Source organism: Microtus oregoni, unplaced genomic scaffold (assembly GCF_018167655.1).
Source record: "Microtus oregoni isolate MIOR12 unplaced genomic scaffold, Mior012 000060F_ref0000265, whole genome shotgun sequence".
Classification (NCBI taxonomy): Eukaryota; Metazoa; Chordata; class Mammalia; order Rodentia; family Cricetidae; genus Microtus; species Microtus oregoni.
The window spans coordinates 922,685-938,509 of record NW_024543870.1 but is presented as its reverse complement, the minus strand read 5'-3'; the positions used below and the strand labels follow the sequence as shown (position 1 = coordinate 938,509).

The window sequence follows — 15,825 nt, the reverse complement described above, 5'->3', positions numbered from 1 at the left end:
TCCAGGGAGGGCTGGATTAAGTGTGAGTAAGCTGTCCAATGAATTGTCATGCACTGAGCAGTGGCCAAGGGCTAAGAGACAGAGCAAGATGCTATTGCCTGGTACCAGGGCTTACCAACAAAGCCAGAGGGTGAAGACCACGCTCCAAAGATTAAGCCAGGCTCATGAGAAGTGGCCAGAGGTGAGGATCAGCAAAGGGTGTTAACCATAGCCTTAAGGACTGTGGCTGGGGGTTCTTCCACCTCCAAGAATACCAGAAGGATGTCAGATACTCAGCCGTCACCCCCACGGATCCAAGGAAGCGTTTTCGCTAGCTGGGAGAAGAGGGACTTGTCACCAGTCGTTGCTGGTGTTGGGTGACATGCCCAGAAATCGGTTAATTGGAAAGTGAACCTGTTGCAGTTAGGCTGGGTACAGGGTCCTGGTGTGCCTCGGACTGCCAATAGGCAGGAGGAGCCACCAGGAAGGGCTGCCAGCTTCAGGATACCAATGTAACAGTTTAACAGCAGAAGGTAACCTTGGACAGGTTGGAACCTGAGGGCACTACAGCGTCCCACCACGCAACAGAGCTCATGCAGGAGGTGGATTTGGGCAAGAGGTTGAGAAGGCAGCCTTGAGCGAGAGCAGAAAGTCTCCTAAAGGTCTACCACCCATTCTTTCCTTTCTCCTGCCAGGCCCCTGGCCTCAGTTTCCCTACATGGAAAACAGACTGATGCTCACTTAGTCAACCCCCAAAGAGGCTTTGAGAGTCTCACACAACTTACATATCTAATTACCCCAGTGCTGATGTTTTTCCATAAATACGCCATGAACAAAATTCTCCATAATGCCGGATGTGCCGGCGCACTCCCCATATGCAGCGAAAGCATAAACACTTTCCTTTCTTCAAGGAAGTTCTTTATGAGCATTAAATGAGCAGATGATTTGTTGAGAAAGAACAGCAAATCAGAAACACACACACACACAGAGAAATCGTCCTCCAACTGCTGGAACAATGATTCTTCTTGCATGTCGCTAACAAATCTGTTTTCTCCCCCCCTGCATCCGCCTAACAAACAGCTAAGTCTCCAGCATGCCTGCTCACGGCTCGGCTTTCATTTCCTACCCGTTCCTTCCACTTATCCCGAGTGCGTTCCCCTGTCATTGCAGCCAGCTCAGGGAGCCCCCCCCCAATCTCCTTGGCTTGCTTTCTCCATTACTCCCACAGCTGGAAGTTCTGCCCCGAGCTGGCCCAGCCCCAGTTCCCACCCCGGCTCCCTCCCTCCGAACTTAGTGATTTATCACCCCAGTTCTTCAAATCCCACCTTAAGAGCTTCCTTCCCCGCTAGGTTTTATCTTGCTGTCACCCCTCAATGCAAAATGTTTGGGGACACTTTGTATTAAGTGTGTTATTGGCACTAATGGTGCACACGAATCAATTGTATTAAATCTTCGTGACTTCAGGTAATTTGTCTGGGGGAAATGACACTCTCCATTTCCTCCCAGGATTTTGAATTTGTCTCTATGTTCTCTCTCTCTCTCTCTCTCTCTCTTTTCTCCTTTCCCCTCAGTGCTGTTTTGAACAAACAACAAAAATTACATAAACTGTCGAATATCCTTTGCTTCCATTTTCCCTCCTGCACCTTCTCATTGTGTGAATTGGCACACTCTCCCAACGCAGTTGTGTTTACTTCTGGGCCCCGCGGTGTAATTTAACTTTCCGCAATACAAAATAAGTCCACGGCTTTTTTTCTTTTTTTTTTCCTCCTGGACTCGTTCTGACAATCTCCGAAGTTATCTCTCACTGTTTTTATTTAAAGGCTCTCGACACAAGCCTGGCTGCTCTCGCTGCCAGCCTCTGGGAGGGCTACAGCTGAGACAAGCCTCTGTCAGGAAGTGAATAGAACTCGCAAGACCATTGAGCTGGCCAGCAGATTAGTAAAAGGTCTGGAGGTGAGGTCCGACAGGGCCAGCTAATGAAGCAAAGCTTTCAGCCCTGCTTTGTTGGCCACGACTGATCTGGCAATAACAGCAGCACTTAGCAAAGGGCCTGATGAGCTGAAAAAATTATGTCATTATCATTCATTCTTTCCATAATAGAAACATGGTTTTGACCTTTATATTTTCTTACATTTTACCATGCTGCTGCCTGTATTAACTGTAAGATTACCTAGTGGCTAGTGCATTCAAGAAACCCTCCAGGAAAGTGAATGGTTACTCTTGCCTGACTATTATCGACAAATAAAGTTGATACAATTAAAAAAAAAAAAAAGCAAGGACTTTATTTGGAACAATTAGACAATGCTAATGATGGAACCGTAGGTTGGTTTGCCACAAAGCATGGTGCAATTTGTCTGACTTAGTTAAGGAATATGATAATGCCCTAATTATCTGTCTAAGATGTGCCCTGGATATTGCACAGGAGACAAAGAATAAAGAATGGCAAACCATGAATTAGCCGAAATAATCCATGTTGTTAAAGGTTGGCTCCTGAGAAAGTCTGGTCACTGGCAGTTCTCTCGTTTGCCATTCATCTATTGTTAATTTAATCTTTTGTGTATAATCAAAAAAAAATTTTTTTTTTTTTTTTGCCCTGGGTTGACATTTGTTGGGAGAATGTCTCTCCGCGTAACCCGCAGTGGTTGGAAGCCTGTGTTTGAGCAAACAGTCGGTCTTCAGGCTTTGCTTTTCTTTTGGTGACTGGACTTGAAGTGGGCCAAGAAAGCATCAACCCACTGCTAATTAAACGGATTGATCAGACTGGATATTGTTAGAATATAAACTGATGAGTGTTTGGTGAGTGCCAGTTGAAGTCAAAACTAAGAGAATGTATCAGCTAAGAAGAAAAGTCTGGGTCTTGGATGAAAGCCGGGAAACCTAATGAATTTAAATGTGTCCCTACCAGGGTAGATATATTTCTTCTTACTGTGAGACACTGATGTCTTTTAGAGTAATAGAAGTAAATTACTATCTTAATCTGACAAGCCTATCACTGTTTTATCAAATCAGGTTGCCGGCTTCCGGACAGACCAGGTGGAAACAGCAGAGGGAGAGCAACGGGCTTCCTTCTTTTAGAAGAGTAGAGTTGTGACCTCTCCCATACTTTGTTTCCTTTCATTAGCTAAGGGAGCCCCAAAGGCAACAGACCCAAACCAAACCCACCTGTCAGAACTTTCTCAGAGAGGGCGGGGTCCTTCCAACCTTTATCATGGCTCTTGCCCTTTCGGCCGAAGGAACCAGGGGCAACAGAGACCTGTCTGTGAGAACTCTGAAGTAGGATGTCTCCTTGGTAGCCTTCAGATCAAGAACGCTGGCTCCTTTGCCACCCAGGTTCAAGTCAGGTGAGATGCTCTTAACAACCCATCAGCAAGCCCTCTACTCCACCATGTGGAAATACTCAGTCTCTATCTTTGTTTAAATACCTGTACTATTTAGTCTGAGACCTTGTGTAGCAAATGAATGTGCTGGAGACCACATAGCTATGCGGAAGGCACAAACTGCTGTACTTTCTTGATGACAGGGCCCACACCACCATCCCTGCTGCTCTGAGAAATTGGGCAATTAAGGCATAGTTCCTGCAAGGATATCTTTCTTAACTTGTTTATTCCTAGTCCTTAAAACTATGTTACTCAATGGATGAAGCTAGAAAACATTATTTTGAGTGAGGTAACCCAGACACAGAAAGACAATTATCACATGTACTCACTCATAAGTGGTTTTTAAACATAAAGCAAAGAAAACCAGCCCACAAATCACAATCCCAGAGAATCTAGACATCAATGAGGACCCTAAGAGAGACATACATAGATCTACATGGGAAGTAGAAAAAGACAAGATCTCCTGAGTAAATTGGGAGCATGGGGGCCTTGGGAGAGGGTTGAAGAGGAGAGGAGAGGCAGGGAGGTGAGCAGAGAAAAATGTAGAGCTCAATAAAAACCAATAAAAAAATATGTTGCTCTATTACCTTTCTGGAGACATGGTTTGCTTTAAAACATCTCTTTGTTCTTCTTTTGCTTCTGTCTACCTTTTCTCTTCTGTTCTGTCCACTTTTTCTTTTTCTTTCTTTTGTTTTTTTGTCTGTTTGCCTGTTTGTTTCATTTTTTTGTTTTCCAAGACAGGGTTTCTCTGTGTAGTTCTGAAGCCTGTTCTGGAACTCACTCTGTAGACCAGGCGGCCTCAAACTCACAGAGATCCTCCTGCCTCTGCCTCCTGAGTGCTGGGATTAAAGGCGTGTGCCACCACCACCTGACCTGTCTGCTTTTCTTTCCTTTCAGTTTTTCTTCTTTCCCCCAATACTCTGTCCTTTGTGTCTCAGTTTTCTGGGGCTTGAACCCAGGGCCTTGTCTATGCTAACTATTCTCCCACTGAGCTGTAGCTCAAACCCCACCTCTTCCTTTTCATATTCTTGCCTCCTGTTCTCTCTCTTCTTCTTCCTCATTTCATCATGTTTATCTGTCTGGGCCTTTTTATTCCACAGCTGTTTGTTTGTTTATTTGTTTTCTTATGTCGTTGGTGTTTTTTTCTGCACGTATGTCTATGTGAGGGTGTTGGACCCCTGAAACTGGAGTTACAGACAGTGGGTATTATATAGGTAAGGAGTAAATCTAATTATTACTGGTTATTGTTGTTGTTTTATAAGATAACCTTTCTCAAGGTAGACTATTAAATTGATAATACAAATTTTTAAAATACAAAAATGACCTTGTTAAAATAGGTTCTGTGTTTGCAGCCTGAAATTCATGTTTGGAGCCACCGGGGTCCTTGTCTGGAAGTTCTACGTGGTTCTTTCTTTAGCATTGTAATAATAGCCGCCTCATTACCATTTTAAATAATTCTTCAGCATCACTCATTATGAAATGTTGTTACAAGAATTGCTTTCTCCAAGACCATTTCACGACCATCATAAAATTCATTTAATTAGCATATTTCAAAAACGAGTACACATTAAAATAATGAAACTCACAAATTAGATCAAGACTCGTTGTTTTCAGATATATTGATACCTTTCTGGGGGAATCTTCAGAGCCTGCAGACCAACACTAGGAACTATTGTCCCCCTTTCCCAGAAAGCCCAACACTGAGACTCGGCCCTGAGGAAATAAGAATATGCCAAAGATTCACTCCCAGAATAGTAACGCAGCACCCACTAAGGAAGCTCTGAATAAGACAGGATCTCAGTTTCCCCAAACCTAATATGGCCCACCAGGCCCGGCAGCACACACCTGTAATCCTGGAACTCCAGAAGCCGAGGCTGGAGGATCATGGGTTCAAGACCAGTGTATCAAGTTATTTTCTGTTGCTTTGATAAACCACCATGACCAAACATGACTTATGGAACTGTTTATTTTGGTTTACTGGTCCATAGTGGTTCCATTGTGGTGGGGAAGGCATGGCCGCAGGAGCAGGAAGTTGGAAGCTCACATCTTTAACCCAGAGCATGAGACGGAGAGGATGGGGTGGAAGCAGGGCAAGGCTGTGTACTCACAGAGCCCATCCCTGCTGGCATAGTCCTCCAGCAAGCCTGCAGCTCTTAAACTTCCCCAAACAGTACCACCCTCAGGACCACATGTCCAGATGCCTGAGCCTATGGGAGACATTTCTCGTTCAAACCAGCCTGGACTACACAGAAAGCCTCTCTCCCAATCGCCACGCCCCCCACCAAAGCCATGGATCATTTATAAAATGGATCATCATATGCCCATTAAAATACTGTTGTAGGGGAATTTTTTACCTAAATGAATTCTTGGTATTTTGATACAGATCACAAAATGAAATCTATGCTTGGATCTCAGTCTGACAATTTATTGTATCTCTGCCTCAACTCTGCCTCCAGTATCTCTCCTGCTGCAGTGGGCTAACCCCTTAAAGCATTTGCTCTTTGCCGGGGAACATGATCCTAAGCTTGTCAGTAGAGGTGCGAGGTCCCCGTGCCTCCCTTTTTTCTTTCTTGTGTTACCAGCTGCACCTCCAGACCCTGCAGTCCCTCCGCAAGCACTCAGAGCATCCCAACAGTGGTTCTCCTAAAAGGGACACCGCTCACCTCTGTCTTCCACCTACCCTGTCGACAAAGTAACTCCTGATGCCCCAGCTACCTCTGATCTGCTTCACGGTATGCTCCCTACCTCCCCAGTAGCTAAGGTTCAGTCCTGGCTCAGGAAACTCAGTGAACTTCACCGTGATCCAATGCAGCGTAGACAACTTCTCCATCATGGACCCTTCTATCTTAGGGAGTGGGTTTCCTATGATGCTCTTTCCTTACACAGTCTTCCTTCACCACAGGGTTCTTTAGCCTTTTCTTTTCACCTTCCTAGTTACCTTAATATTGTATTTAATGGTTCTTTAAAGTAAATTTTCTCTGCTCAAATGGCTTTGGGGGGTTTCTGTACACTGTTTGGGCTTTGACCATAAGCATATTAGCACATAGGAGTGGGAAGAGGCACTGAGACAAAGAGCCAAAAAGTTCACAGTGACTAAGTGGACCCTGAGATTGTATGTGTCTTAAATGCTGGTCTTTGGGATTTAACAATAGTTTCCCAAATTGTTTATCCTTTTTTGTTTGTTTTAATTTCTGTTTCTACATTCCGTTGTCAACAATGAATGCTAGCAAATGGCGAGCTTTGATGACAGATCCTGGTTTGGCTACGAAATTCCAAACCAAAATTAATTTTGGTTCATTGGTATATTTCAAAAATCATCAGACATTAAAATAAAGACCCCCCCTTTATTTTAAATTCTTAACTCTAATTCTTAATCCTACTAACTCAACTTTCTAAGTGCAGGGGTTACAGATGTTCACCACCAAACCTGGCCCAACTCCACTTTTAAAGTCACCCCTTTATTGCCAAGGCATAAAGAACTATTTTTATAAATAGTAAGATAATTTTTTAAATACTATAGCAATCTTGAGAAACATATCAGGAGATCTTACTGCCGTATTCTGGTCTGTAGAGAGATCCGGCCAGAGATGGAAAACTGACTTGCTGCAGAAGTCCCGGGAACACAAGGAGGCTTTGACAGGTTCTGCGAGGTTCCTAGCTCTTGCTGTACAAATGCCTTTTCCCACTTATTCCACCAAACGCTTCATAAAGGAATTTTTCAAATATAATAAGGTCCCAAACCTGTTGTTCTTAAAGCAGGGTGGCTATCCCTGGGAGCCGTACCTCGTTGAATGGACCCATTAAAAGCAGAGGCTTCTGTCTTGGCAGCTGCAGGAGAAGATGAAATCAAGAGATAGGACACATGGGGCTGGGATTCAACATGGAGAACTGCCCCGTTGTTGAAGTTAAGGGTGACCAAGTGGCAGTCTGGACAGTCGGGGATGTCAGGCCAGGACCTTCATCGTCTGACAGGCAGGAAGTAAACCGCGGGTTTCAGTTTCACAACCTCAAAGAATTGAATTCTGCCAATAACCTAATAGAGCTTCCCGGAGTCTTCAGCTAGCCGCAGAAACCAAACAGTGAACAGACTGGATCTGGCTGCTGGCCACCTCCTGGTTTCCAGGATGCAGACTCCCGTGGCATCGTCCTCAAAGGAACTACAGAACGTTTGGAATCGTGAGCCCTAGTCCCACTCGTCAGTATGGTGTCCTTGTTGACAAACCACCCTGAGCACCCTGATACAAAGACGGCTCTAGATTAGGGAATCTGGGCTCTGGATTATAGAGTGTCAGGTTAATTGCTGGACATATTTCCTTTCTGTTCCTGCAGCTAGAGGATATCATGGCACAGATGAGCTTCTCAGATGGTAAAGACTCGGGAGACAAAACCACACTACCTGTGTGGAGTAGAGTTGTATCAAGCTCATAGCCCTCCTTTCCTAACAGCTTCCTCTTCCTTTCTATCACCTTTTCCCTTCCCCCACTTCCTACAGTGTCTCTCTGCAGTTGGGCAGCATTTGTGTACACAGTCATTTTGTTGTTTGGTTGGTGTTTGTTTTGTTTTTGTTTTTGTTTTTGTTTTTCTACTCTATCACTTCTGGTGCTTGCACAAGGGTAGGAATAGAAGAAGCCTTTTTTTCATCAGGAACTTGAAGTGATTTTGCCAATGAGTTTCGAAATCCGCTCTGGGAATTAAAATCTAAATCTACATTACCTTGGATTATTTCTGCTGGTTATGAGAAAAAGGAAAAGCAAAGATTTTAATTGGGGATAATAAACTTGGAAAGCTCTGAACAGAAATCTGTCACTCGGAACCGAGAGGAAAGAAATCGCTCCTCCTAGGTGGGCCCTTCCTGCTGTTGGCAGCAGGGTCTTTGTGCCGTAGTCTCCTGATAGGTATTGATGCTGGCCCATTAATGCTGAAGGCCTTGACAAAGAGTCACTTCTCGTGTTTGCCATGTCACTTCAAGGGAAAGGCGAAAGAAAGTTTCATTTCCCTCCCGACAGTGGCCTGGAAATTGAACCGTGGAAGCTGTGAAATCGCCGTCAAGCCCAGCCAGAAGGGTGGCCAGGCACACTTCCTCTGTTGACAAGAGTGACCTGAGGTGTCGGAAAAGCCCGTTATAGGCACTTCAGTCTGCACTCTCCAAGAAAGAAAAGGATTTCGGAGTCAAGATGAAAAGTCAGTGAGGAGATGCCACCTGTTTGTCTTTCATTTCCTCAGAACCTCAGGAGCCAGTGCTTTCCCGGTAGAGAAGCTGGGAGCCGCCCAGCGCCCTTGTGGGTCCGATGCAGGTTGACCCATGGGAAGTCTTTCTGACAAATGCCGCAACTGGACTTGTGCCCCCTAAAACGCATAGGCCCTAGCTACCAACACCTCAGAACGGGAGCCGACTTGGAATGTCAGAGCTCCTGATGTAATTAGACAAGACTTTAACACACACTAGAAGAAAGCAGCCCTTTGTGCCGTGTAACCATATCTAAAGAGAAATTCTTCCTCATGTACAGAAGCCACATGAACATTAGAATTATGTGGCCACAAGCTAAGGAACTCCTGAGAACTGGGAGGGAGGCCCAAGCCAACCCAGCCTTCCTGGACCTTGGTAGGAACATGACCCTGCCAACACCTTGAGCTCACACAACAGATCTCCAGAACAGAGGCACAACAGATTTCTGTCCACTAAAGGGTACCTATTTTGTGACATCTTGGTTCTTAGGAAATGTGTACGGTAAGAATAACGATTTTCCTTTCCTTGCTTATCTCTGATGATCATGGCTAGCATGAGCCCTCAAGCCAGCTTCAAGTCACAGGACATCAGAATTAGGAGGCAGGACAGGGTTTCCTAAGATGTCTGATTCAGGACTACATCAGAGATTTCAGGGAGGTGCTGTCTGAACAGGCAGTGGTCAGGTCTGCAAGTATGACCCCTTGCTACACCGTCTTGCTTGGGTGACTTTGTCAAAGAGCTTCTGTTCCCCACTTACCACCCAATGTCCCAGTCGGCTGAGGGCAGATAGGGCCATGGAAAAGTCTTGAAGACACTGGTCTGGAGACAGTCCTTTGCTCCTGCTAGTAACTATGTATCTACAGACATGTTTTAAATAAACTGGAGTGCATGCGTGTGCTTCCCACACAGCCCTGTGGCTATTTGGAAAGAGGTTTAGAACAGGGAGCTAAAGGCCCATGTGACTTCTGCCCGTTTCCATTGTTAATATAGGACACAGGTTGTTTTTGTCCTATGGACATTTTTTTTTAATTAAAAATTTACTGGCTCATGAGAAAAATTAGGATTTTTTATTTTTCCAACATAGAATATAATAGAGCAAAAGTTTTATGAGTTATTTATCTTACTTTATGTGTATAAATGTTTTTCTGCATGTATGGATATGGGGCGAGGCCGAGGTGGAAGGAGCCTTATACTGACCTTGAGATCTTAGGATCTTTGGACTATTGCTTGAACTAAACCCATTTGGCCTCATCCTCCAACATCTGTGTAAAGGAATGCTACATGTATGAAGTAAAAGTGGAGAGGGTGCCTTCAGCAAAATGCAAAGGGGCCCCTTCTCAGAGTCAAAGGCTAAAACTAATAGAGTTTATGGTACATGATAATTTACATACTTGAATGAGAAAAGAAGTTAAAAATAATTTTTGTACATCATTGGGCAGCTTTTTTTTTTCCAATCTCAGTTTCTTCTAGATTATGTTTCCTTGCACATTCTGTTATCTCTTAAGAATCACTCAAGGTCCTACTGCACGTACTGGCTTTGTAGGAGCCTAGGCAGTTTGGATGCTCACCTTACTAGACCTGGATGGAGGTGGGAGGTCCTTGGACTTCCCACAGGGCAGGGAACCCTGATTGCTCTTTGGGCTTTCAAGGGAGGGGGACTTGATTGGGGGAGGGGGAGGGAAATGGGAGGCGGTGGCGGGGAAGAGACAGAAATCTTTAATAAATAAATAAACAGAAAAAAAATAAAAGTGGGTTTTCCCTCTTCAAATGACTTAAATAAAAAAAAATTCCTCACATGTGTAAAAAAAAAAAAGAATCACTCAAGGGTGCTGGATGGGGGGGGGGGGGGTGACACGCCTTTAATCCCAGCAGAGGCAGGTGGATCTCGGAGTTTGAGGCCAGCCTCATCTACAGAGTGAATTCCAAGATAACCAGGGCTACACAGAGAAACCCTGTCTCTAAACAAAAACAAAGAGACAAACAAAAAGATCACTCGAGCGCCTGTCCCAGAAAATTCTTCAAGGAATCTCAGTGTCATTTTATGCCCTTAATCTTCCCTGGGAGCCTCCTGTAGCTCAGTGACAAAGGGAGAGAGATCTGGGCTACTTAGAGGGACCCCTTCCGGTGGCAGCAGAGGCTGCATTGAGAGGCATCCCTTCTTGATGAGGCCACCGCTCTGCAGATGACACACAGCACACTGTACCTTCAAATCTCTGGCTACAACACCCAAGTTTGACTTTAGAAGGCAGGGAGGGAAAATCTTTTTTAACCTATGGAAAGTGGAATAAAACTTTCCAAAAAAAAAAAAAACAAAAAAACATGACCAGTAAGCAAGACATCCTAGTTGGAAGTAGATCCTCCTCTTAACTCAGGTTAGGACTGGAAATGTTTGCTCCCAACTAAAAATAGTTGGATGGAGATATGTCTATTAGCTTAAGCCCACCTTCACCTTCTCTTAGAGAACTTCTGAATCTACTGCCTCTAGAGAGTCCATCAATGAAAGCTAACATATTTGTGAAAATCCAGACCAACACAGTGCTGTGTGCTTCCCAGTTTTATGACCCATCAGGACGGATTGAAATAGATAACACTCTCCGGATGAGAACAATTTACTCTTGTCTCACAAGTAGGATCACAGACTAAAAAACATTCAGAAGGCATGATATTCAGGTCACATGGCTCTCGGACATGAGGTTCTGCCAGTAACTCGGTCAGTTGCCAACCCCTCCTGTTAACTTACTGTGCTAACGGGTCTTCTGTGGCCATTCAGTCTTCACCCATATCTTGAAGCATAGGCTCACTAGAAACCACAGGTTATTAATCAGACCAGCCTCTGTACCCACAACCATCCAGAACACAAGAGGTTAAACAATTTCAAGTTTGCCATACAAGGTTGAGAGGGGGGGAAAGCAGGCAATACAGACCTTTGAGGACTCTGCTCAGAACTCAACTTTATGGCTGCCCCTCGCTAGCACATCGTGTGAAATTAGCTCTTTGACAGGGGAAAGCTGATTTTACAGCTTTCCAATAAAGATAGTATTTAAAATATTTATACTATTTCCTGAGTTATTAACAGTTGATGCAATGGCTAGAGGGGAAATTGCCTCCAGGTAACAGCGGGGCAGACAAAGTTCTACCTACCATCTTCACATACAGACACACACGTCTCGTATTTAAAACTAGTGACAGGGAGGAAAGAAACATCACAGATACAAGGAAGTGCAGTATTTTTAAAACACAGCAAGCTTTCAATTAAAGCTGATTTAAAATGTACCACCAAATGGATTTAATCACAGGGAAGAAACCACCAGCCAGGAACAAAGGCCATGAACTGCATAAGATAGGAAGTGTGGGGAGGGCGTCACATGACTCTTTAAAAGTCACCCAGACAGCTCTTTGTAGGTGACGACATCCTGCATGTGTGCCAGGCCCTAGTTCACACCTCTGGCAGTCTGGAACATTTGCCGTACATCTGACACGGAAAGACTCTGAGGCTGTTTTGTAAGTAAAAACAGGACGAGAGCTTGCTGGGACAGTCTAGAATGTAAGGGAGGAAGGAAGTGAGTGTGGCTTTAGCAAGCTTCGAGGAAGAGCCCCGCCATTAGCCGGGGAACGCTATCTAGAAGTAAACAAAATCCTTTGCGACAGCTGTGTTGCAGAACTCAGCAATGTTAGGAATTTAGAGTCATAATTCAGGGCACATGTCACATATTATAGATATGTAATATCCCCACTAAAGGCTGGGCAGCGCTCCATACGCTGACTGTATAAATGTTTGTCCTGAACGGGATAAATAAAAATAATCAGTGGCCTCTTTTCTGATCATACCAGGTTTTCCTGCCAAGGGAATTACGCAATAACTTCCCACTCTTAGATTGTACTTTTTTAAGTTTTAATAAAAACGCTGCTTTGGGCCTATTGCAGTGCAGAATAGGGCAAGTGCAGAATTCCAAGCAGAGAGAAGAAGAAAAGTAGGTGGAGTCAAGGAGACAACATGTAGCCACTGAAGGAGAAAGAGGCCCACGGGAGCCTTTTCAGACCTTGCCAGTAGGCCATGCACAGATTAATAGAGATGGGTTAATTTAAGATAGAAGAGCTAGCTAGCAATAGGCATAAGTGATTGGTCAAGCAGTGTTTTAATACAGTTTCTGTGTGATTATTTTGGGTCTGGATGGCCAGGAATGAACAAGCAGCCTCCAACAACAACGTGTGAATGAATATATGAGTAAACAAGCGCTAGAAGCAAGAATTACAAGCAAAGCCTGGGAACGGCCATGAATGCAGGTGTGATGGTCAGTGGAGGAGACATGCTCACCTGGGAACAGCCATGAATGCAGGTGTGATGGTTGGTACAGGAGACATGCTCACCTGGGAACGGCCATGAATGCAGGTGTGATGGTTGGTACAGGAGACATGCTCACCTGGGAACGGCCATGAATGCAGGTGTGATGGTTGGTACAGGAGACATGCTCACCTGGGAACAGCCATGAATACAGGTGTGATGGTCGGTGGAGGAGACATGCTCACCTGGGAACGGCCATGAATGCAGGTGTGATGGTCGGTGGTGCAGAAGACACGCTCACCTGGAAACAGCCATGAATGCAGGTGTGATGGTTGGTACAGGAGACATGCTCACCTGGGAACGGCCATGAATGCAGGTGTGATGGTCGATGGTACAGAAGACATGCTCACCTGGGAACAGCCATGAATACAGGTGTGATGGTTGGTACAGGAGACATGCTCCCACAGGGAGGGAAAGGCTGAGCATATCTATTGTCTGTGCTGAACAAGCATCCAGAGCCAGGGTTCTTGTTACTTGAGAAAAGTAAGTCCGTGTTGACATAAATCATCACTTGTGAGAATTTTGTTGTTGTTACTTAAAACAAGAAGCGCCCTAACAAATTGAGCAGTTGTATAGTCTTTTCACTGTTACCCCCTTGCCCACAGCGCACCTTGGCAACGTATTGAGAGACTTTGTAGTCTTACGAAAAAAAAATTGAGGTTTTTCAAATTGCAAAATTTTTGCATTAAGTTTTCTGGTATGACTTAGTTACAGGTGTATCTGAAGACTATAAATAAAATGTTTTAATACTATGTGTTAATGTTGTATTGAAGGAGCACGTATGTGCATGTATGTATGCACACACACACACAATTACTACTACTAAAACTCAGAATGCTAAGTACTCTGTATTTTCTATTCTCAGGGACAGGAAATTCACACTGGAAACTGAAGCATTCATTAGTCTAATTAATCTTAATCAATAAAAACCCGGGAGTCAGATATTGGGGTAAAACCTGGAAGATGAGAGAACCAGGAGCAGTTACCAGTTGCTTCCTACCTGTCTCCTTCCCCATCCAAAAGACCGGAGATCCTGTTTCTGTCCCACCTTATCTCTCCCTAGCTGGAGTTAAAGGCAGGAGCCACAAGTGCTGGGATTAAAGGTACATGCCACCACTGCCCAGCTTCTATGGTTAACTAGTTCCACCCTCTGATCTCTAGACAAGCTTTATTTGTCAGAACATAAACAAAATATCACACAACAGGATCACCCCCATACAGCCCACCCACCCCCTTCCACCCCTACCCATCCCTATCTCCTGCCCCTTCCTATTTCCTGCCAAAACTCTGACTCCACTTGCTTCTTACTGGGTCTTCATTACTCCAAATTCAGGAAATTCATAGAGGAAATGATAAGCAAATAATACACAGTCTTCATCATATTATTTCCTCATGAGTATGTTTTGTTAATAAAACCACACACATATGTATATATGTATATGTATATATGTGTGTATATATATATATATATTTATTTGTGTGTTGATGTAAGTATTCCTGTGTGTGACCAAAAAGTTGATTCCTGTTCAAGTTGACAATATCAAAACAAATCGCTGTGTTAGTGTGAATGACTGATCTGCTCTAGGGGAAGTCTCTCCACTGCCTTTCCCCAGAACCTTCCTTGTCCTTTCTGCCCACATCAGCTCATCCCCTGTAATCTTCCAACAGGGCTGGGACTCTCCAACACTGTGACGGAGCCCATCAATAATCTGATTGATGTCTCGTCCATGTCTCCATGGTCTCCAGAGACAAATACATCTCACTCAGCTTCCTGGCAGGCATTCTGTTTCCTTCCATCTTCAGATAGAATTCTTGCGGGTGGGTGGGAGCTCATTCCAGGAGCACATGCTCTGGACTACATTCTCCCACACCAAAGTTTGGACGAGCAGGCTCCTTAACGCTGCTCTTCAATTCACCTGTCTGGAAGACACTTACTCTGCAGGTCCCCAAGGCATCTGTGATACTACTTGATAGAGGGTTACATTGAATTCCATGGCAAGACCTCTGCCTTTCACAAAGAACAATAATGCAGAGTCTCTAGGCAGAGTGACCATCTAAAGATACAGATAATTGAGGAAGTGTTGAGGCAGGTTTGATTATGTATTAGTTTTTCTATTATTATTATTTATTTAAAGTGATTTTATCGCTCCGGTACACAGAAGAATGTAGGCCACTAGACAAGAGACTGTGGGTGACTCCCGTTTCCAACTGGGCTGGAAAACTCGCTTAGTCCTATAATAACAAACCAGTAGGTGAATCGTACTCTCTCTAGATGCAGCGGGATTTAGCATCCTTATCTTTCTGCTCCTCTCAAGATGCCTGGGGATAGCAATGGCTTTCCTAATCAAATGCAGAGAACCTTGGGGAGATCAGGAGCAAAGCCTTTGGACTTAAGGATTCTCGAGCTTTTATTACCAGTCGTGAGATGGACCTGCACCACACCATGGGAGTCCTTTAGGATCTCACCTATTTGCAAGGGAGGTGGGCTTTTCTTGCCCGGTTTGTAAAGTTCTTCCTTCACATGTTAGATGCCAACTTCAGCTAGATGGGGATGCTCCAGAGGTAGAGCAACGCCAACTGGGACAGGCCCATTCCAGGAGCATGCATGCGACCCATCATGGTGACAGTCTGGCAACAAAGAGAGTGTTAGCGTTTGTAATAAGACAATGTCTATATTTTTAATCTTTTGCATGAATGAAATATTTAACTATTAACAAATTCCTGTGAGCAGTTGTTGTTGGAAGACAGACACGATGCAATTGTTGCCTTTAAAGAAAATTGTATGAAATTATCAAAGGATGAATTAAATCAGTTTAAAAAATTTAAATGTCCTCCTTAAGTCTGTTGAATAGTAGCACAGTTGTCTAATTTTCTGGAGGGAAAAAACATTTCTGAGGCAA

The 15,825-nt window shown here is 44.2% G+C and overlaps 1 pseudogene; it reads right to left on the bottom strand.

Moving 5' to 3' along the window:
- Window positions 1–13,053: 13,053 nt before the first annotated feature.
- LOC121439261 lies at window positions 13,054–15,541 on the bottom strand (annotated as a pseudogene).
- Between the last annotated feature and the right edge of the window lie 284 nt (window positions 15,542–15,825).